Consider the following 24384-nt stretch of genomic DNA (forward strand, 5'->3'; position numbering starts at 1 on the left):
CACCCCAAACTTAAAAGAGTTTCTCCTTGGTTCTGGTAATTTTCTTTAAAGTTTAAACCACTTTAACAAAGAGTCTTTCTATTTAAAAAAAAAAAAACAACAACAACAACGGCAGATGTTAATGAAAAGGTGCTGGGTTTTTTGTTTTTGTGTTTGTGTTTTTTTTTTTTCCAGAAGTGCTTGCAGAGTTGGTAAGTGAAAGAGAGCTAAAAATGAGAACAAAAGATCTACCCTGGTCACAGCTAGCAAGACCCAGTGAGGGCTTTGCTCACGCCTTCAGTTAGAGGGAAGTCTGATAACATCTATTTCTCTTCCTCAACTACAGCCTCCCCTTCAGAAGAGAACCCCCCACATACACTGGATAGGCCTCATATCCTGCCCTGTTGCCTGTGTTTCAGTCCCCCCACCTGGCCACTTGGATTCCAGTGCTTAAGTTTTTCTATAACCAGCGTGCATGGCAAGATTTGGCAAAAGTGGGGGAATTCCTATGAACATCTGCCCCCGGGGAAAAGAGTATTTTCAGGTTTGGCATCAGGAGCCCACTTCTCTCAGAGTATGCTGGCCTTGTGAGTCATCCAGAAGAGTAAATCGCAGGATAGAAGTTGCCTAGACAGAACCAAACTTTCTTTGCTACCTTAGAAGCCACCTAGAAAGCAGAAATGAGAAAGAAATTGACCATTCTCCCCCCACCCCACCCCCCCCACACCAGTGGGCAAACTTTCCAAGTGCCTTTTTGTCTTTCCTTGAACTTGGACATCTTTCTTCCTCACCCCCCCCCCCCCAAACCCTCACCCAAGACAGGGTTTCTCTGTGTAGCCTTGCTTGTTTTGGACTCTCTTTGTAAACCAGGCTGGCCAGGAACTCACAGTGATCTGCCTGCCTACATAAAAGTCTGTCATTCTTTTTTTGTTTGTTTGTTTGTTTTTGTTTTCAGATACAGGGTTTCTTTGTGTGGCCTTGGCTGTCCTGGAACTAGCTCTGTAGACCAGGCTGGCCTCAAACTCACAGAGATCCGCCTGCCTCTGCCTCTCAGGTGCTGGGATTAAAGGTGTGCGCCACTACCGCCTGGCCCATAAAGTTATTTCTAAGCATCTTTACAACCACCTAGCCCATTCTAGTCCCACCCCTTGGATACGGATGACGCAGTGCCATGCCATGCCATGAACAGCTGAGGTTTGCAGCTGTGAGTTCCTTCCAAATCATAACCAAGATTCAGAGTATTAAGCTACAGTTTTATTCTGAAAGCCGCCAAGTCCCTGTAAACCGCATGGAACAACACTTCCTTTTTGTTTGCTTTTCAGAGTGAATGAAGAAAAGCAGAAGAGAGGATGCTTACGTAGCATAGAGTCCATGTGGACACGACACAGCGGGCTTCGTGTTTGACACACAGACCTTCTGATCTCTGCTAAGGGAATGTACTCGTAAAGCGTCACACAGCCACACCACAGACCCTGTCTGTCTACACATAACTCTGGAAACAAGGGAAACAAAACCCGTTCCAGCCAGAGGTGCAGACAAAGAGTACCCTCCCCAAGGAGCTCGCATGATAAGTGGCCCCGGAGAGCATCCCTGTGATCAGTCAGAGAGGCAGGCAAGTTATTAGCTTAGCCCTGAACCACCCACTTAATGTAGGACCAGTGGTGATGTTTAACAGACCCTGGCCGCGGTGACAAGCCTGGGACCTGCTCGAGGAAATCCAATTGAAAAGCAGCCAAGAGGAACAACAAGCTAGAAACAGATGTTCCGGCCACCAGGATGTGCACACATTTAACCTGAACGTGTGGCTAGAAGGATACGGCCAGGAGTGCTCGCTCTCAATACTCTTCCCCTATACAGATTGTCAAGTTCAATTATAGCCAGCCACGTTTGTTTTGTCCCATTTTTAGCAGTTTCTTTAAAATAAGATGTCAAACTGATGATAACAGCTATTAAAGGAACTCACAAGATATTTGATTTATCTACTGGGTTTGGCTGAGTCACATGCTTTTATGCTACAGTTTCATAAGAATTGAAAATTATCTTTAAAACAACAACAACCACCACCACCAGACGGAGTTCAAACAGCTTGTGCAATCATCCAGTGCCCTGTCACCACTTAGTTGAAATTATCTATAAGGAGTTTGTGTCCGTACTCTTTTAGTCACTTTCTTGTCACTAAAAGCAGGGAGGGTATGCTGGTAAATGCAAACAGGGATTCTCAGATACAAGCGTCACAAGTCAGCTAATGTGATCTGGACACAGGAGAGGACACCTCAGCAATCTGTCACTCTCGTTAGGAAACATTCTCTGAGCCGATCTGCTGTCTCTAACAGGCTTTGTAAGGGGCCGACAGGCTCACTGTGTTGATTTTTCTCAAGGAAGGAAAAAACCCATATACTTCAGCGGATTTTAAGCAGGTCTAATATAGAACAGCCACGTGCTTACGGGACAATGAACGCATGAAAAAGATTGAGAAGTACAAATTAACACATGCCACACGCGAGAGCCAGGTGACCCTCCGCGCCCTCCCCATCCATGTGTCTACAGCAGAGCTGTCCTCTCCCTCAGACTGAGCTTCGCTTTTATTGGTAGGTTTGATCAGACACCTTTCTGGGTCACCAAGTTTGTATCTCCTTGTGGCTATCTGAATATGTCATTCCACAGAGAAGCGAGCAGCTAAAGGGAGCCGGCTTTGAGTTCTGTGAGACATCACGGAGGTATTTATGAGCTCGGTGATCTTGAGTGATGCTTGCTTTTAAAATCCAAGAACAGCAGCCTAAATAAATTAACCAGAGAATCTATTGTTAATTTGTACACGAATCCCTTTACAAGCAAGGTAAAATGGTTCAGTAAATTATGGATTTACAAATAAACGAGATTCTAGGACCTTGGAAAGCACTTTGATTGGAATATAGATCCATTTTTCCTCAAAAACAATTTCTACTCTAACTTTAGACAGACGGAACATAAACCCAAACTCCCCCTGGAAACTCAAAGGAACTCTTCCCTGATGAGGATGTGATGTGAGCAGCGGCTCGCTGGAGCTGTCTACTTCCACAAACTGGGGGGTAAGAACACTTTCTTTCTTTTTAAAAATTTTTTAAAAATTATATTTCTTTTTTAACATATGCATTTATATTATTGCACATAAATAAAATAAACCCTGAACACTTTTTAACCAAGCCGCGTGAATTCCACAATCTCACCACCTCAAGCTAATGGTACCTGTCCTTCTGCTGTCATAAATGGAGGGTTGACAAGAGACAAGTCATAAATCCTCCCCAACAGGATGGTGCTATTGTTCTCACAGGCAAAGGGCCGGGCTCACTTCTCTCTGAAGCTTAAACATTGTCTTAAAGGGGATGGGTTTATGTTTGCTTTGATGCTGCAATGACATCAGCGTATGACACATTTCTTTCTTGAAGTTTCTATTTTGAAGTTTGGGGGATAATGGTGGCGCTCATACATGATAGATCATGACAGTTTCCAAATACATGCTGACTTTTAAGAGATGCGCGGACAAGGACTTGAGTTCAAATCCCAGCACACGTGTAAAAGGCTAGATGCGTTCACACGTGCCTGTATCCCCATCTCTGGGGTAGAGCTCGGAGAACAAGAGGATTGCTGTGCTTGCTGGTTGCCAGCCTAGCTCCAGGTTCAGTGAGAGACCCCATCTCAAGGGACTAGGACCGATAGTGACGGAACAGGCCACCTGATAGTCTCTGGCCTCCGCACATGCACATGTGTGTATACCACAGACATACCAAAAAAGGCAAACAATAAATAAGTCAAAGCTGGGGTAATTAAGAAAAAAAAAAAACCAAAACAAACAACTGTAGCTGGAGAGACGGCTCAGAGGTTAAGAGCTCACAACCATCTGTAATGAGATATGATGCCCTCTTCTGGCCTGCAGATGTACATGCAGATAGAGCACTGTATACATAAAAATAAATAAATAAATCTTTTAAAAAGGGAAAAAAAACTGATCAGTTTATTTTATGGTAACTACACATAAATACCTAGTCATGCAAAATGGTCCATAGCAGACAGATCTTGACTTCAAGGCCAGCCTGGATCTCATGGTAAGAATCTGTCCCCCAAAACCAAGGGTTTTCTCTGAGTTTATTCAAGCTAAAAAAAAAAAAAAAAAAAAAGAAGAAGAAGAAGAAGAAAAAAAAGAAAAGAAAAGAAATGAAAAAGAGATGGGAAAACTTTTCCACTCCTCTAAAAGTAAATAACTGTTTCTTTTCTGAAAATGTATTTCATGCAAAAATTTAGTAATCATATCAGTCATTTTAGATTAGGAGTTTGTAATGGTATGAAGCTGGGATTATTCTCTACCATGTCCTTTTATTGTAACAATGCTAATAATGCTTATAATATTAACAGAGCACCTATAAATCGTTACGTATACTAGGTTCTCAGATTCATTTAAGTTTTAGAAAAAGATTTATTTATGTATGTATATATGTGCTTTGTCTGCACATATGCCTGAAGGCCAGAAGAGGGCATCAGCTTATGAGCCACCATGTGGGTGCTGGGAATTGAACTAGGACCTCTGAAAGGCCAGTCAGTGCTCTTAACTGTGAGCCATCACTCCAAGCCCTCCCTCACTTAACTTTTAAAAAGTTTATTTTTTTCATTTGTGTGTGTGTGTGTATGTGTGTGTGTGTCACATGGGCAGGAACCCACAGAGGCCAGAAGAAAGTATCAGATCCTCTGGAGCTGGCGCTATTGAGAGTTGTGAGCTCGTCAACTTGGATCCTAAGACCCGAACTCAGGTCCTTTGAAAGAGCGGCAATCCTCTTAACCACTGCACCGTCTCTTCCTCCCGCCTCAACGGAGCCATTTAAACTAATATAAGGCCGGGATCTTAGCTACTACCCAGTATAATGTGGTTAGGGTTACTTCTACAGCTTCTACAAATGGTTTTAAAGTTATTTTTCACTTTATGTATGAGTGAGGTTTTTTGTTTGTTTAATTTGGTTTCGTTTTGGATTTTCTTTCCTTTTCTTTTTCTTCAAGACAGGGTCTCTCTGTGTAGCCCTGGCTGTCCTGGAAACCCAGCTATGGACGAGTATTTTACATTTTTAGAAATTTATTTTATATATGTGGATGTTGTGTCTATATATGTCTGAGCACCGCATGTGTGCCTGGTGCCTGTGGAGGGCAGAAGAGACCATTGCACCTCCTGGAACTGGAGTTAAAGATGGTGTGAGCATTTGACCATGTCCCCTGGAGGGGGAGACCTGGTGGCACTCAGAGGAAGGACAGCAGGTTACCGAGAAGAGACTTGATACCCTATGAACATATACAGGGGGAGGTAATCCCCCTCAGGAACAGTCATAGGGGAGGGGAATAAGGGGAAAATGGGAGGGAGGGAAGAAGGGGAGGATACAAGGGATGGGATAACCACTAAGATGTAACAAGAATAAATTAATTTAAAAAAATTAAAAAAAAAAAGATGGTGTGAGCCTCCATGTGGGTGTTAGGAATCAAACCCATGCTGGGCAGAGTAGTGTAACGTCTTTAGTCTCAGCACTCAGGAGGCAGAGGCAGGCAGAGCTCTGAGGGCAGCCTGGCCTATATAGCGGCCTACAGCCTGCTCTAGCATAGCTAAGGCTATAGCAAGAAACTGTGTCTCCCAGCCTGGTCTACAAAGCTAGTTCAGGACAGCCAAGATAACACAGAGAAACCCTGTCGCAAAAAACCAACCAACCAACCAAACAAACAAACAAAAAAAAAACAAAAAAACCAAACCAAACCAAAACCCATTAAAAACCAAAACAAAAGAAAATGTGAACTCAGTGCCTACCCTGGCCAGCTCTTGGGAGAATTATCATGAGAATAAAATGAGGTAGGAAACAAGAAAACCAACCAACAAAAAAAGACACTGATTACATGGCGTGGCTGGTTCCATGCACCCTGAAGATCTGCCAGTCCTCAGGAGTCCCCAGCCTGGGTTGGGTGTCCCCACTGTCAGCCATCTCTGGAACTCATCTCTGGATGGGCTGATATACTTTTCAGGCAAAGCAGTTAGCTTGGGCTTGACTAGCAGTCCAGCTAAGCCAGTGGCCTGGCTAATCTGCCTGTTCAGTTTGGTATATTTTGGGTGGTAAATAAGTAGATATTGCTATTAAATCACTGTAGAAAATAATGCTGCCTTAATTTTTATATTGCAAGTCCAGAAATCAAGAGACACAGAGCAGAAGCTACCAACACTCACTATCTAGGGCTAGTGAGGAGGCTCATTGGGTAAAGGCACTTGCTGCTGAGCCTAGAGACCTGAGTTCAATCCCCAGGGCCCACATGAAGAAAGCCGGGTCTCTACATGCACACACACACCTATACAGACACAATTTAGAAACAACCACAAGCTGAGCACGGCACGGGGCTAATCCCAGCACTCAGGAGGTAGAGGCAGGCAGACCTCTATGGGTTCGAGGCTAGCCTGGTCTACAGAGCGAGTACAGGACAGCCAGTTCCACCTCCATGAGGCCAGAGGTAAGCATGGAGAATACAAAGCCCTGATTCCAGCCCTGGCAGACACTAGCTGGCTCCCTGGACATAGGTTCCTGTCCCAGAGCTTTGCTCCCCTGTTTGCAAGAGTCAGTGTGGCCTCTGGTACCTCCAATTCTCTTCACTTGAAATATAAAAACATGTGAAGCCAGCAGTACAGGCTTGGAGGTGGCTTAGCTTAGACACGAAATAACCTTTTGTCACACTGCCTGGGAAGAATGAATAAATTAAACTAAAAATGACACAACTTGTCCATATCCACATGTGCATAGTAACATGTGCCCATGTGGGCACAGGGCTAAATCAAGGGCCACATTAGTAGTTCATTTGCATCATCTTCATGACAAATGAACTCAAGGAAAGCGCATGCGCGCATGGGTGCGTGCGTGCATGTGTGTGTGTGTGTGTGTGCATGTGCGTGTCTAGAGCATGCAGGGCTGACCAGGGGAAAACTGTTAGTATATCCCAGGTATTGGCTCCTTTTGAACATTTTCTTAACTTTCTTCACAAGTGGTTTTCACCCTAGCTACGCACTCGCACTGGAGGCTTCCTGAGGCACTTTTAAAATCTGTTCTCAGGCTGGGCCCCAGAGTAAGCCCATGAAAATCTCACCACAAGGCGCGAATGAGAGGTCATGGATCAGAAAACACACAATATAGTTTTCACTGCATAATACAATCAACTGACTTATCCGATCATTTCATAGTATTTTCTACCTCAAAACATACTCTCTATTAAAAGTATAAAATTGGGGGCCTGGCAAGATGGCTTAGTGGACCTAGGTTCAATTTCTATAATTTTTTGGGGGGGAGGGATGGTGTGGGGCCCCCACCTCTCCTTTACCGTGCCAGGGTCTCACTATGCAGCTCTGTATTTGTGTGTGTGTGTGTGTGTGTGTGTGTGTGTGTGTGTGTGTGTGTGTGTTTTCCAAAGGGATGAACAACAGAGTCCTACAATTTAACAACGAAGATAAATACTAAGAATTATAACGCTGGGCAATTTCATCCCTATGCAAATGTCACAAGGTCTCCGTAAACTAGGATGGCTGCACTATCACTAAGAATAAAATCTTGTGGGACTGTCTTCTTATACGTGGTCATTGTTGGCCAACACTCTTTATGAGATGCATGTCCATCCGTAACAGGCTTAAGTCTGGCTAGTGCTCCAGCTGAGGTAGAGGCTGGCATCCTGTGGATCCCCTGTGGAGAGGCCTTTCACAAAAGCAGATGCTTCTGTGGCTGGGACCTGCCTACCCAACCCCACGCTCCCCTACGGAGACCTTTGCCATCTTCATCCGCTTACACAGAAAGAGTTCAAACTGGTGCACAGGAACTGACTGGCAGCCAAGACAGTGTAGTGAGACACTGAGAAGGGGACTGCACTGGAGGGTCTTTGAGAACTAGCATTTGGGGAGCTACCTGCAAGCCACACCCAGACACCATGCAGAGGGCCAACTAGGCGCCTCCTCCATCCCCTCCCCTTCTCCACTCTGGGTACCTGCACAGTTGCCGCACGATTCTCTCCGTGCCCTGAGCTTACACAGACACACAACACACCCGCCTGTTCTCAGTCTGCTCCTCTGGCCGCCTCTCCCTCCCTCCATCGCTGCCCCGGCTCCTTCAGACCCAAGAGCCAACACTGAGAAGCGACGAATGTGGCTCCTCTCAGGCTTCAGGGGAAGGTTTTTTTTTTTTTGTACTGCTTCACTTGGCTTCCTCAAGCAATCACGCCGATGCTTTTGGTTTCCCTGTGTGGGATAGTGAACTACTGATTATCAATTGGACATGGCGGCTCACACCTGGAAGTCCAGAACGGAATTCCTTCTGGAAGTTTTCATTGTCCAAAAACTTTTACAATAAAGAAACACTGTTTTCATAAGCATGAGGAAAAAAAAATGGTAAAAATGTTAAAGTTCTCTGGCCTAGGAAGATAGAAATCATTATGGCTTTTCTCCTGATGGTGGACCTAGGAACGACTGTTTATTCCTTATTTTATGCATTTCCAAATAATCCAGTGTGAGCGTTTATTTTTAAACCAAAACCAGACCAAACCACCGAGGACAAACAGAAACAGTTTTTGAGTGAGAGGGAGCAGTTTCAAAGCACCCAGCAGAAGGAGAAAGGACATAGAGAGAACACTGGGAAGGCAGGAAGTGGAGGAAGGGACAGGCAGAAGCCAGGTCTCGGGATCCACCAGCCTCCACCTCCACCTGAGCTTACGACCCACCCAAGACACCAGGACAAGGTTTTCACCACCTCGGCTACTGTGGCTTATAGATGCAAAGCCTTCTATGATGTAAAGGGAGAGATATGCAAAACAAAGGCTGCTTTAGGTCCGAACTCCCATCTACCAGCTCTGGTTTGGATCATGCTGAGTAGACCTGCCATTGAGCATTGGGGGGGGGGGGGCGTATCGAGGCACCACCCATAGGAGATTGGGGCTGCTGGTGGGTGGTTGTCGCTTTTCATCTGATTTCCACTTTTTACTTTCTTATAAAAAAAAAAATACTGCGAATTTACTGCTGAGCCCCGTGTGCGGCACCGGCCTAAAGAGAAAATTCCTTCTGGAGGATCTGCTTGCACAAGCGTAAATTCTGTGCGGCTCCTCTGCACGGCGAAAGAAGCACACCAGACTCCATATGCTGAGTCGGCTCTTCTGAGTTACCTGCTCGGAGAACTCAGGCAGGCAGTTCTGTCTAGCACGTGGCCCTCCTGCTTTTCCTCACTCAAGTGTCTTGCTGAGGAGTTCCTAAGTGTACTTGGTTTACCAGGTGCCAAGGAAAACAGGGACGGCTGGTAAAGGGTCTTTGCATTTGAAAGGCTTACAAACCTCATGCAGGGCATTAACAGAGGAAAAAACAAAAAAAACCAACTGGTTATCTGGCCCGGGAGAAGGGGGATGGGGGGCGGGGGGGAGGGAGGGGTAGGGGTGGAGAGGGGGACAGGCAGGTAGGGCAAAGTCTGAGGAGCTGGAAAAATCTGAATTGTACTGAGAGCAGCAAGAAGCCATTCGAATCTTTGAGCTAGGGAAGAATGGCTTTGGGAACTGTGTGTGTGTGTGTGTGTGTGTGTGTGTGTGTGTGTGTGTGTGTGTGTGTGTGACAAGAGTCTCATTATACAAACTAGGCTGGTCTTGAACTCAGGAGATCACCATCTGCCTCTGCAGGGTTGAAAGGTATGCACCTCCATACTTGGCTTGTTTTTATTATATATATAAGCAATTCTTATGGGCGTGAGTAGGCTCAGAGAAGCAGGGAGGGCAGTTAGCAAGCTAAAGACAGTCAGAGGGACACACAAAGGTCTCACTGTATAGCCCAGGACAGCTTCAAATTGGCTATCTCCTGCCTCAGCCTCCTGAGTCCTAGAGTTACAGGTGTAGGCCAGCACACTGAACTCCATGAGCACGGGTTAGAAGTAGCAACATGGGGCTGGAGAGGTGGCTCAGAGGCTATAAAAGCACTAACTGCTCTTTTAGAGGACCAGGGTTCAATTCCCAGCACCCACAGAGCAGCTCACAACTGTCTAACTCCAAGATCGGACACCCACAGACATATGCACAGGCAAAACACCAATACATATAACATAAAAATAAATTAGAAGGAGAAAGAGGAAGAGGAGGAGGAGAAGGAGAAGAAAGAAGAAGAAGAAGAAGAAGAAGAAGAAGAAGAAGAAGAAGAAGAAGAAGAAGAAGAAGAAGAAGAAGAAGAAGAAGAAGCTGCAGCCATGACCAGGCACAATGGTACACTCCTTTAATGCTAGTACTCATAAAGGCAGAGGCAGGCCCATCTCTGTGAGCTCAAAACCAGCCTAGTCTACAAAGCAAGTTACAGAGGGATCTGTTACACAGAGGAGCCCTGTCTCAAAAACCAAACCAAACCACACACACACACACACACACACACACACACACACACACACACACACAGCAGTCATTGAGCCTCCCAGATGATTCTGAAAAAGCACTAAGATGTAACTGAAGGTCACTGCAATGTCTCCTTGTCTCAAGAATGTCATAGAAACCGCAAGTCTTCACAAGTGGTTTTCACCCTAGCTACGCACTCGCACTGGAGGCTTCCTGAGGCACTTTTAAAATCTGCTCTCAGGCTGGGCCCCAGAGTAAGCCCATGAAAATCTCACCGCAAGGCGCGAATGAGAGGTCATGGATCAGAGTACACTCGGAAGGTGGTGAGCACAATCCCCAAACGCATGGCCACAGGCTCCCAGGTGATGCCCACTTGCATCAGATGTCCCACTGCACGTGAACTGAGTTGTTTTCCTAGCTGCTTTGCACTCTCAAGGGATGTGAATAAACCCAGCATGGCCTACAGCTGGTGACACAAGGTCCCACCCTGTATGCCGAGACACATGCACTCTGCCCCACTACCTTTAAAGCACTTGAGAGACCCTTTCCTCCCAGCACTCGGGAGGCAGAGGCAGGCAGATCGCTGTTGAGTTCAGGGCCAGCCTGGTCTACAAATCGAGTCCAGGACAGCCAGTGCTACACAGAGAAGCCCTGTCTTGAAAAACAAAACAAAACAAAACAAACAAACAAACAAAAAAGGACTGAGAAAAGCACTCAGGAAACTTCTACTATAAGCACATTAATAATGTTGGGGTGTAAGGGTGGACTGCTCCTCAAAGAGCTCAGCCCTCTTCTCTTCCTGCCTCAGTTGCCCATTTCCTCATTCTGTCTCCTCTCTTCCTCCCCTCCTTGTCCTGATTTCCCCCTGACACCTGTTTTTGATGTGTTGGGCAAGCTGTCCATTTTGTAGGGTCCAGAAGATCGGGCCAGATACTTGTTGAAAGGCTACAGCATTTATAAATGTCTTTCTTTACTGCAAAAATGTGTGCCTCGCACTGCAGTTATATGGTATGATGTGTGTGTGTGTGTGTGTGTGTGTGTGTGTATACACACACCTTCTGAATACACACACACACAACCACCACCAAGATGGCTCAGTCAGTAAGGCACTTGCCACCAAGCCCAAGGGCTGGAGTATCCCTGAGACCCACAAGATTCCTAAGAGTTGCCTCTCACTTGCACACATGTGCCATGGCACACAGAAGTTACACACACACATACACACACAAACACACACATAAATATAAGTTTTAAAAGTAAAAAGGTATGAGTTAATGATATGGTGGACCTGTTTCACTCCCAAATATATGCCCAAGAAATTAAAATATATATTTAAACATATAATCCAAAACACATAGTAGCATAAAGCAGCAGTCCAAAAGTCCATCAGCAAGAATGAATAAACAGAAACCCTGTCTCGAAAAAGCAAAACAACAACAACAACAACAACAAAAAACCAAAAGAAAAGAAAAAACATAATAAACAAGATGTGGTCTATCCATACAAAGTGACTATTACTCATTCATAAAGAAGGATGTTGTGTGCCACAACATGGAACATTATTGTTAACGTTGTGCATGGTAAGTCAGTCAAAATGGGGTGTGGCTACTAATTGCAATTCCTAATGCTGGGACCCTTTAATACAGTTCCTCGTGCTGTGCTGACAGCCCTCCCCCCCAACCATAAAGTCATTTCCTTCCTGTAATTTTGCTACTGTTATGAAACTTAATGTAAATATCTGATATTCGGTTCCCAAAGAGGTCTCGACCCACAGGTTGAGAACTCCTGTTTTAAAGTGATAATTTTCTAAGTCAGGCACAAGGAAGAAGGGCTTGAGAGAGACCAGGGCTAGCCTAGCCACACAACAAAGTTCCGCCTCCAAAAACATTAGTTAAAATAAACTAGATATTAAGTTAGTTGTTTCACTCACTGCCTTGACAAAACACAAGGCACAGCGGAGGAGGGAAAAGGGATGTTGGCTCCCAGTTAGTTCATGACGATGGGCAAGCCATGATGGCTGGAGCTCGAGGCAGCAGGTCATACTGCGTCCAGTTAGAAAGCAGAGAGCGAGGGCCGCTTGTGCGTAGCTCACTTCCTCATTCTACTCAGGGCAAGGCCCCGACCCGTGTGATGGTGCCCTGCAGTTAGGGTGACTCTTCCTGCTTCAGACAATTTAATCTAGGTATCTTTTCACAGCTGTGCCTGGAGGCCTGTCTCCTCGGTGACTCTGGAGCATGTCAGATTGACAATCAAGATAAAAACATCCCAGATACCATGACATTTTAAAATATATACTTCAATGATCCTAAAGCTGTTAAAAAGAAAATGTGTACTTTGACAGCAAAACAAAAACAAACAAACAAAAATACAACTGACTTCTGAAATAATCGTATTAGAAGGGTGCCTTAGTATCCAGGTGGTGGTGGCAGCAGCGGCGGCATTTGCCTTTAATCCCAGCACTCGGAAGGCAGAGACAGGTGGATCTCTGTGAGTTCGAGGCCAGCTTGGTCCACAAAGCGAGTCCAGGACAGCCAAGGCTACACAGAGAGACCCTGTCTTGAAAAACAACAACAACAAAAATAAAAAAATAAATAAACAATAAAAGAAAAAAGAAGAAAAAAAGTAACAACAGCAAAAGGTGCCTCTGTTAGGGTTTCTATTGCTGTGAAAAGACGCCATGACTACGACAACTCTTACAAAGGAAAGCATTTCATTGGGGCTGGCTTACAGTTTCAGAGGTTTAGTCCATTATCACCACGGCAGGCAAACATGGTGCTGGAGAAGGAGCTGAGAGTTCTACAAATCCGATCCACAAGGCAACAGGAAGTGCCTGCTCCACGAGGCCTAGCTTGAGCATCGAGGACTCAAAGCCCGCCCCCACAGTGACACACTTCCTCCAACAAGGCCACACCTCCTAACTGTCTGGCCCAAGCATTCAAACGCCTGAGTCTGTAGGGGCTATTCCGAATCATACCAGCACAGAGGACTCGTGCGAACACCCATGGTGCAGTGGCTAGAATATTTGTAGTCATTACAGTCAGCAGGGACATGAGCCATCATCGCCGAAGGAATTTTCTTTCACTTTAGAGTGTTGCAGTAACTTCTGTGTGTTCTGCTTGGAAGCGTTTTATATTATTTCACATCTTTCCGCTCCTCCCCTTTAATTTAAATGAGTTTTCTGAACTGATCTCAGTAATTCTCATTTCTGGGTGCCTGAGCAACTTATAGTATTCTTACGGAGGAAATCAAGGTTTTGTGGTTTGTCCCTTCGATTGACAATGCCATAAGCATCCAATATCTACACAGCCCCCCACCCCAGGACCTCCGGGGACTTCGTGGTGTTCCCCTCAAATCCAAATGAAACCCACAGCTTTGGAGAATTCTCCTAAATGACCCACCGTCAACCACATCCCACCGTATACCCGCCACAAAAACACCTCTTTTCCAGGCAGCTCCCCGAGTTTTCTCAACTTGTTCAGAAGCAGCTCCGGGTCTGCGACGGTCACTTCTGTGTATCCCTAAAACCGAGCCCTTGGAAGGTAACTTGGTTTTTGTTTCAGACTTTGTGTTTTCCGACTCTCCGTGGCCTTCCAAGGCCTCTGAAAGAAGCCGCCAGGTTCCTGTCTGAGCACCTAGCAGAGATGCCGCGGCACCGGCTTCACCTTTCCAGTCGCTTCCTGCCTCCTTTATATGGAGTGAGAACACCTGAGGTTCGGGGACTTTCCCGAGGCCACACAGCGAGGCAAGGTGTGGCAAGCCTTACCTGCTGCTGCGGGGACCCCCCCACCCCCACCTCGGTGCTGCCCTTCTGCGTTTGCTGGGTGTCCAGCTGCTCTGAGCTCTTTCTGGCTATTCACGCACAGTACTCCCCTTCAGCTGCGTCACTAGAGATGGCCAAGTTCAAGCAATGGCCGTTCCCACTATAGACGGTCAGAGGGACCCATGAATATTTGCAGTGAACATCTGTAACATCTGTTTACGCGCGTGTGAGTGGGGGTGGGGGTGCATGTGAGTGTCTGCAAAGGGCAGAAGAAGGTGTCATATACCCTGGATCCAGAGTTACAGGCAGTTGGGAGGTGTCTCTCCAGCCTTCAGAAGATTAGAATATCTGAAATGGGGGCCTGCAGGTGAGAGGGAAGGTAGCGAGTGCTCGGGAGCTGGGGGGTTGTAGGTGAAAGTGCAGACTGGGTCGCCCGGGGCTGGTCCCGGCTGACAAAGACTCACAGGAGGACCCCGTGGGAGACTGTCTGAGGAAAGAGCTGAGGGTGTGTATGGAGAGGAGCCAGGGCCGTAGCAGGTGGATAAGCCTTGGAGACCGATGCCGGGTTGAAAGGGGTGAGGCGGGAAGGGTCTAAGGAAGTGTCCTCCAGAAGCCTGGGAAGGGGGGCAGGTCCGGAGGCTGGAGTGGTCTCTCCAGCACCTTCATCCTTTTTTTTTTATCCCTGAACACCCTCTGGTGGAAGTAACTGGTCATGAACCAGCCAAAAAACAGTCTCTGTAAGCCTGAAAGTCGAAGGAATCCTGTAGCTTTCTGCTTTCCCGCATGGCATCTTCTTTTCAAACACCTGAACCGAGCAACACTACAGTTTGTTATAAATGTGGGTTGGCTGGCTCGCTGAAACATGCATGGGACATCCATTAACATCAGAGAGAGAGAGAGAGAGAGAGAGAGAGAGAGAGAGAGAGGGAGGGAGGGAGGGAGAGAGGGAGGGAGAGAGAGAGAGAGAAGAGCACCGATGTTTTATTGTGTGTGTGTGTGTGTTTTTTTTTTAGGTATTTGTTTTCCTTATATTTTAAAAATAAAGTCATGTTACCAATAGTTTTCTGAAGTGTTTTTCTCTTGTCTCCTCCCACCTCTTTTGTTTGTTTGGTTTGCTTGTTTTTTTGTTGTTGTTTGTTTGTTTGTTTGTTTTTGAGATAGGGTCTCATTCATTATGTAACCTAGACTGGCTTTAAACTTATAATCCTCAGCCTCCCAAGGCCTGGGCAGATAGGCATGCACCACCACCCCTGACCAGGGCGTTGGTTTATGTTGCTCACTGAACTGTACCCTGAGCAACACTTCTTCAAAGCTCACGATGCTTTCTTGGGATGTATCCTACTTCAACGGCAGCTCCTGGCCACCGTGAAGCCTGCCCGGTTTGCAGTTATTATGCTTTCGGAGCTCAGTCCCTGCTAAGCAGATGCAGCTGGGAGTAGCGAGACACCATGGCTGGGGTTTGGGTCAGCTGTTTCCAGGGTTTTGGCCTCTTGGTTTTTTTGTTTGGTTGTTTGTTTTTGTTTTTATTTTGTTTTGTTTGTTTGGTTGGTTGGTTGGTTGGTTTTTTGAGACAAGGTTTCTCTGTGTAGCCTTGGCTGTCCTAGACTCGCTTTGTAGACCAGGCTGGCCTCGAACTCACAGAAGTCCACCTGACTCTGGGACTAAAGGCGTGCACCACCACACCCAGCTTCATGGCTTCTTATTTAAGAAACTGAAATCAAAGCCCACACTGACTTACAAAAGTAGCAAGGAAACAAAAGCAGAAATAAGGATGATCAGAACACATTATAAGGGAGCAGCAGGCCCATGAGTGAAGATGCTCTTTCTTGCCTGGCATAGTGGCACACGCCTGTAATCCCAGCACTCAGGGGGTAGAGGCAGGTGGATCTCTGTGAGTTCGAGGCCAGGTCTAGAGACCCTGTCTCAAAAAATTAAAAAATAAAATAAAATAAAATAAAATAAAGATGCGTCTTCTTTCACAGGGTTCAGAGAAGGACCATAGTGATGTGGTCTTCTGCTTTGATTGACAGATTAGATCAAATAATCATTTTTGCTACTGAACATGTCTTTTCCCATAATGCCTCTTATTTTAATCATATGCCTGCCCAACTATGCATAGGCATAAGATGATAAACAGGGATTCTCCCTCAAAGTTCACTTGAAGACACAGTTTTGCCTCATTTCTTAAGTACCTCAAACCTGTTCAGGCCAGAGAAGCCTTTTTATTCTTTGTACCTGGGTACACTGGGAATATATTTAAATAGAAACCATCCAAACTAGATTCTTCTTAGGGGAGAAGAAACTGATGCCATTTTTCAGAGAGGGGTGTATGACATAAGTTATTTGTGGGGGGAGGGGCGTTTCAAGGCTGTTAGGTGAATTATTTTGAGGTATATGTGTATAGTACATTTAGGAAAAGGAACCTGTCTGCTAACTGCATTATCAGCAGAGGGATGGGGCTTACAAGATACAGACCAAGTGGAGTCCCAGGTTGCTAGTCTATTCCCTATGCTTTCCAGCCTTAAGAGTACTATATTAAAACTGCCTGTTTAGGAGCTAGAGAGATGACTCAGTGGACCAGAGCCCTGGCTTCTCTTCTAGAGGACCCATAACTCATAACTGTCTCTAACTCCAGTTCCAAGGGATCTGATGCTCTTTTCTGGCCTCCATGGGCACCAGGAAAGCACAGAGCACACTTCTAGGCAGACAAAACACTAATGCACATAATTTTTAAAAATGAGCAAATTTGTAAAAGTAAATCTGTTCATACTCATGCATGAATGATCTATTTATTAAACATCCCCTGCCGGCTTCAGTCTCCAGCATTGTGAGCTCTGTACCTAAGGCATTAAAATGTAGACTGGAATGCTATGGATTTGATCATCAACATTGAAGGGGGAAAAAGGGAAAAATTCTATAGAAAGTAAAATGCAGTTGCATATTTCTAACCCAACGTATACACTTCATATACACTTATTTGTGGGTGCACATGTGCTGTAGGAAACAGAAGTGCATTTTTCTTGCAAATTGCCCATACATTTAAAGTTCAGAGTTGATTGACACATGCTTTCACTTAATGAAGGTAATTACAAAGAATAACACGTCCAAACAGCCCTGCTCAGTGTAACGATCTCATCCTACCGTGGAGACTGCATGGGGAGCTGTCAGAGCACAGTTTCCCCAGGAATCATGCATAAGCTCATTTGTAAGACGAGAAACAGATTAATAAGTGTCAACACTTGCCTCCAAGCACTTGCTGAAAAGAATACTGCTGGTACTGATGGAAATAGGACAATGGTGGAAGCCTCCTAAATACAACCAGGACACCCTCAGGAAGGACAAGTGTGCATACCAGAGGCCCTATCTGTGAGCAGGACGGCACACCTGCCCTGACTATGCTGCTGTCTAATGTACCAGGGCAGGTATCGTTGCTTTGACTGAAAACCTCTGCCCAGCCCTTTGGATGACAGACCAAAGAGAGGGTGGCTTTGTCTCTACAGTTAGTACATACACACACACACACACACACACACACACACACACACACACACACACAATGTGGCATTAGAGTGACGTGGTACATGTTTAAATGACATTGACACTCACCTCATTTGGGGACCACGGAGACATATGGAATAAGTTTGTGACTACAGTTACCAGTGGGCTTAGTCCTAACTTCAAATAGCTGGATTATACAAGGATTCCACTATATTTAGTTTTATCCCGCAGAGCATGCTGGGCAAGATTTTGCCTAAAATACCAAAAGGTAGATTTCCCACTTGACTTCTTCCCACCATGTATAAACAGTGGGTAAATGAGAACGGATGGGCAGAGAGCATTGAGACAATCAAATTGTATATACCATGAGCTTTGTTGCTGTGTTGTAATTGTGGGGCCTTTTCTTCCAAAGCTGGCTGGATTTAGGGTCATGTTTTCTGTAGCGAAGGGGGCATAGACTTCTAGTTAGTCGGTTATATGATCTCAGCCCACTCATTAATGTAATGTGACCATGCTTGCTTTTGTGTGACACAAGGCATTAGGAGGCACTGCTGACATGTCAGATAATGGCAAAATAAATAAATAGTAGGCGCTGAAGACCAAAGCTCCTCTGTGGCTTTCAGAAATATGCACTCCATGTTTAAAAGCAAAGAGAAATGTTTCCATGCTGTGTTTAGAAGTAGAACAACAACAAAAAAGTATATTTAAAAATTAACTTTCTCCCATGCAACCTACATTTATGAAATCTCGTTTTCATGAAGCAGTGGGTTTATGGGTCTCCCGATGCCACTCAGAAAACAAAAACAAGACTGCAATCTTTGTGTAGAACAGACTTAGTAATGATTCAAAGCTTTGAGGGACTGTTGAGTCATTTTAGTATCATGCAAGTTAACTGACCAGAGTTTCTTCATAAATTATTTTAGTTTCCTTTTTATTTTGTTGTTTTATTTATCTCTGTGGCACTGTTATAACAGTGAAACATAATCTACTTATATTTATTCATTGCATCACTTACTCAGAAACTACTTATTAGGGGTGAGGGTGTAGCTCAGTTGTATGTGCTTGCTTAGCTTGTGCAGGCCTTGGATTCAGTCCTCAAGATGGAGACCCTCAAGGGAGGCAACAGGCAGGCAGAAAACTGTTTTTTAAGAAATTACTTAGACACTAGACATAATGGTCCATGCCTTTAACCTTAGCACTCCAGAGGCAGAGGCAGGTGGATCTCAGTGAGTTTTAAGTCAGCTTGGTCTACATAGTGCATTCCAGGACAGCAAGAACTACATAGTGTGAGACCGTGTCTACAGGAATAAACCCCAACAACAAGAAAGAACAAAAGAAAGGAAGGAAGAAAGAAAGAAAGAACAACCAAAAAGAGATTTGATACCCTATGAGCATATACATGGGAAGGAGGTCCCCCTCAGTCACAGTCATAGGGGAGGGGAGTAGGGGGAAAGTGGGAGGGAGGGAGGAATGGGAGGATACAAGGGATGGGATAACCATTGAGATGTAATATGAATAAATTAACTTTAAAATTTTCAAAAAAAAAAAAAGAAAGAAAGAAAGAAAGAGAAAAAATGAGGGAGGGAGGGAGGGAGGGAAGGAATGAAGGATGGATTTAGAAAGTTAAATGTGGAGGTTCCTTATGTAATTCCAGTATTCCAAAGGCTAAGGCAGACAATCATGAGTGTGAGACCAGTCTGGCCTACATGTGGAGACCTTGTCTCATAAGCACATAAAAGACACATGCAGATGGAGTAAGAATATGGGTAACTATCTTCATTTCGCTTCTGACTTCAGAGGTAGGACTCACTTTCTCAGGATGACCCTGCTCAGGACACACAGCCTTGGAAACCAGCTCCAAGACACTCTGCAAAAAACAGTGTAGCCGGGCAGTGGTGGTACACGCTTATCATCCCAGCACTCCGGAGGCAGAGATGGATCCCTGTGAGTTCAAGGCTAGCCTGGTCTACAAAGTGAGTCCAAGACAGCCAGGGCTAAAACAGAGAAACCCTGTCTTAACAAAAACCAAAACCAACCAAACAAAAAAGACAGTTGTGATATTTTGGAATCAGAGCTCCCAGAAGAGTCCTATATGGTGATAGCCATACGTGTCCTTTTTTTAATGTATAGGACACTGTAGGGCTGGGAGGTGGTGCTGTGAGTAAGGCCTTGGTGGTCTAAGTGTGAGGACCAGTGTTCAAATCCCCAGTATGAACATAAATCCAGGTGTGGTAACATCTATAATCCTAGTGCAGTGAGAGACAGAATAATCCTTGTAGCATCTTGGGCCGGCTAGACTGAGGTACTTGGTGCTGGACAACAGAGAGAGACTTGGTCTCAAGCAAAGTGGAAAGTGAGGACTGACAGGGAAAGCCATGCACCTCCGCATTTGCACTCTGACATTCATGTGCCCTGCACTCAAACACACAAACTGTACCTCTCCCTCTCTCTCTCTCTCTCTCTCTCTCTCTCTCTCTCTCTCTCTCACACACACACACACACACACACACACACACACACACACTCACTCACTCACACACACACAGAATTTTAAAAGTATTATATAAGGGACTGTCAAGATGGCTTAGTGGTTGAGTACATGCTGCTCTTCTGGAGGGACCTGGGCTCCATTCCCAGCTCCCACATGGCAGCTCATAACTGTCTTTAACTCCAGTTCCAGGGAGATCAAATGTCCTCTTCTAGCCTTCATGGGCACTGCATGCACACAAACATGGTGCACAGACATAATAAATGTGGGTAACACCAATACACATACAATACAAATAAATAAGCCGTAAAAGCATAGTATTGAACCAGTGCAGTAGGAACATCGTGGTTACACTAAGAAGGATGGCTTCTTCTAATTTGCCATTTATCTGCATCTGTGCATACTACATGACAAATGGGTGAGTGATGGCACTCCCAGGAGGGCAAATAGCTCGCGAACTGCTGGCACTTTTCACGCCTTTGACCCCCACCGCACATGGCACATGGAGGAAAGCTTGAAGCTTGGCTCGCGGCCTTGCCTCAGCTTCTGCCCAAGTCAACAAACATTTCTACTTAGGAGGCAAAGGAAGGGTGAAACTATCAAATGAGAAAAAGTGCCACGGAAACCCTGTGCTCGTCAGTGCGGGAAGAGATTGGAGTGCCTGACTTCACGCTGGAATGGTGGTGCGCGGCAGCAGTGGATGCAGGCTTAGAGGCACATTTAGTTTTTCCCCTCTTCGGAAGCGGACTCCTTGCTTACAGACCCGCTGCGGATGGCTTGCCCATTGGGCACCTGCTTTATAAAAAGAAATTCGTGAGCGACATTCCCATACTAAGAAAACACTGACTTTGCACCTCAGCCAGCTTGCTGGTTCTTCCCTTTAGGGTTCATTGTCCTCTCAGGCAAGGTAAAAACGCCGAATCGCATCCTCTATGCGCAGCGAAGCCAGTTGCTTCTGTGGCATCTCAGCTTCTAAGCAAATAATTTACAGGAATTCCACAAGCAAGGAGGTGCTTTGAAGGCTGCCTGGGAGCACGATAGGGCTGAGAGTGAAAAGGCACAGCTGCGACAGCTGGGAGAAGAGACTGCCACTGACCTGCTCTCCCACCCCCCACCCCCCCACCCCCGCCCCCAGCTTATCCATCAGATGCATCCCAGAAGGGTCCAGCCAGCCTCAGTCCATTGCCACCTTGAACGCTTCTTTGAAACGATGTCCTGAGAAGGGCATCTCATTGCTTACAGAATTCACTTTATTAAATATATTTAAGTGATGGGAAGGGAAATGTAAGAAAAAGGGGCCCATGTTGGCAAATCTTCCCTAGGCATTTGCATGAGGTCTGATGCAACTGTTTGTTCCTTACTTTTGGTGAGCTGAACTTGACCACAGTGGGGAAATGCATGTATTTTCCATGCCTAAAAAAAGGGGGGGGGAGGCTCATGGGGAAAACATAAAATCTGTAGCTATAAAGCTCATTGCCAAAATCAGACCATGCTTAAGCCATACAGCTGTCAAAGGAGCGAGATCACTCTGAGGCTGCTAGACAGTAGCGTGTGAGTTCATGGTGTGTGTGCTGTGTGTGCTGTGTGCCACACTGGAAACCAAGGAGAAAAAGAATCAGCTAATTTACCCTTAACACTACCCTATAGAACCCTGCCGGCTTAAGTCGTTCTTATTTGTATGATTATTTCTATGTATAGATGACATTCTGTAGTATATTTTAGAATGTAAGTTCAAGTGTCCATAATTATACAGTTTGACTAAAAGCTTGAGCTCTGCTTAGAGATGTGAAAGTCTCCAGTGAGTAATTTTACCTGACTTATTCGCATGTAAATGAGCACGCTGCCCACGCTCTACCCTTTTACCAAGTAAAGAAATAGGCCCTGGAAGGAGAGTCTGACTGCCTAGGAAGGAAGAAATGCTTGGGAGCTCCCGGGAAGCCACGGGGAAGGGTTGCGGCTGGCGGCTCAGTGCCTCTTGTCCTGTGCCCCTTCCAGTCTCACACTTGAGTCCCCTTGTACCACCAAGGAGAGATGACACCGGCAGCTCTCAATTACAGACTCGTCTCCTTGTGCGAGGACACTTTTCTAAACTGTAGGCTATAGCCAACAATTTAACGTTCTAGTCAGGAAAGTTCAGGGGCTGGAGAGATCGCTCAGAGGTTAAGAGCACTGTCTGCTCTTCCAGAGGTTCTGAGTTCAATTCCCAGCAACCAACAGGGTGGATCACAACCATCTATGATGAGATCTCGTGCCCTCTTCTGATACACAGACATACATGCAGACAAAAACAAAAAACACTGTGTATATAATAAACAAACAAATAAATCTTTAAAAAAAGAAAAGAAAAAGAAAGATAGAGGCGAGGACTAGGTTGCTGCAATGCCATCTTGGTGGTGGTGGTGGTGGTGGTGGTGTGTGTGTGTGTGTGTGTGTGTGTGTGTGTGTATTTTGAAGGTATATATATGCATGTGTGTATACACACACACACACACATCATATTATATAACTGCAGTGCCAGAGGCATCAGATTCCCCCTGGAGCTAGAGTTACATGCAGCTGTGAGCAGCCTGATGTGGGTGCTGGGAGTTGAACTGCGGTCCTCTAGCGGAGCAGAATGTGCCCTTAACTGATGACCATCGGTGCAACCCTGCCTTGGTTTTTGAGACAGGGCCTCTGATTAAAGCTGGGGCTACTGGCTAGACTAGCTGGCCAGTGAGTCCCCACCCCACAGCCTCTTGCCTCCCCCTTCTGCCAGCTGCCACATTTACATGGCATTTACATGGGTGCTCGGGATGCAAACTCAGGTCAGCATTGTGCCCAGCGAACCATCTCCGCAGCCTGTTCAGGAAATGGCAGCGCTCACTAATGTACTCTATAAATAAGTGGAGATATAGTCTAAGGAAAAGCCGTACATGTTTTGACAAAATCTTCATCCTCAAAGTGGAGGAAGGCTACCGTTTGGTTTATATAAGATTTGCGCAAGCACAGCCCATGCTGGGTAGGAGGAGATGAAGTGATCACATACCTGCATTGTTTTGAGCAGTTCCAGGAAAAGGAAAATCTGCAGATCGTGGTCTGGTCTACATTTTGTTGCCATGGGAAACCATTACTTGATTTCTAAGCCAGCATGGGAATAAAAATCTTCATGATGGCCTCCGGCACCTTCTGACTTCATCTTACACCTTTATTTTTAGCCATGGTCAGTGTTTTTGTTTTTGTTTTTCCAAGACAGGGTTTCTCTGTGTAGCTGTGGCTGTCCTTGCTCTCACTCTTTAGGCCAGCTGGTTTCACATCCAGAGATCTGCCAGCCTCTGCCTTTCGAGTACTGGGGACTAAATGCATGTGACATCACGCCTGGCTCCTGGAGAGGATTTTTAGCTAGGAAGCTAAAACCTTAACAACATGCTGTACTTGGTTAAATCTAAGATGCCATCGTCAGAAACCTCCGAATTTGTATACCACCAAGAAAGACTTGGGTTGAGTATGGTGTCACAAGCCTATGACTCAAGAGCCGAGAAGACTCAGTGAGAGCCTGGGCTTCACAGGGAGATGGTGAGTGACTAACTTGGCATCTCTGCCGGACCGTGAAGACAAAACCTGTGCACCCAACCATCACCATCAACCTGAGCCCCCTTGCCTGCTGAGTGCGTGCACCTGTTCGATTTTTCAATCCTGCAAAGACAGAGTCTCCTGATTTCTCACCTATCTGTGCAGACAGTTTTCCTATTGCCTTGAGGGCCCCGCTTTGAGTCCCTCTGAATACCACCCAGTCACCTGAGCGATTTTGTAAAGGGCTTCTCCTTGCCTGCAGTCATTATTCTCACAGCGAGGTAAGAGGTCCCCGGAAGTGCAATCGGGTGTTCTTCAAAACTGTGGGATGAACAGACAGAGCGCAGTATCCCAAAGAGTTAATTTTGTGTGATCCAAGCAATTTGTGATGTGTCTTGTTTTTACCAGACAACCGTTGATGGGGTAGGATGATAAATTGTACTGATTCTTGTGCTAAAACTGTGCTAAACTGTTGTTTATCTGGGCACGTGGTGTAACTCCAGCATTGGGGAGGCAGAAGCGGGTGTAAGGTCTTGCTTTGAGCAAAGCTTAGGAGTGCACTCAGTGGCTAAGTGCTTTGCCTGCTATGCATGATGCCCTGAGTTTGATTTCCAGCACCATGAAAAAAAGAATGCAAAACAAGCAAGCAAAAAGTAATCATTTGAAGGCCTACACTCCCCTCCTCTGGAATAATATGGGATGTTCTTACTGCAAAGTTAGTCTCTCAGCT

General features: G+C 45.6%; 1 protein-coding gene across 1 annotated transcript in view; it reads right to left on the minus strand.

Annotated features, from left to right (window-relative positions):
- Positions 1-13180, minus strand: part of ZNF281 (zinc finger protein 281) — a 65927-nt gene extending 52747 nt beyond the window's left edge. Inside the window, exon 1 of the mRNA XM_084778738.1 lies at positions 13088-13180. The gene's annotated coding sequence lies outside the window, so the exon portion shown is untranslated. The remainder of the gene's footprint in view (positions 1-13087) is intronic.
- Positions 13181-24384: the final 11204 nt, after the last annotated feature.

This window comes from Acomys minous (assembly GCF_964271855.1).
Source record: "Acomys minous genome assembly, chromosome: 1".
NCBI classification, from domain to species: domain Eukaryota; kingdom Metazoa; phylum Chordata; class Mammalia; order Rodentia; family Muridae; genus Acomys; species Acomys minous.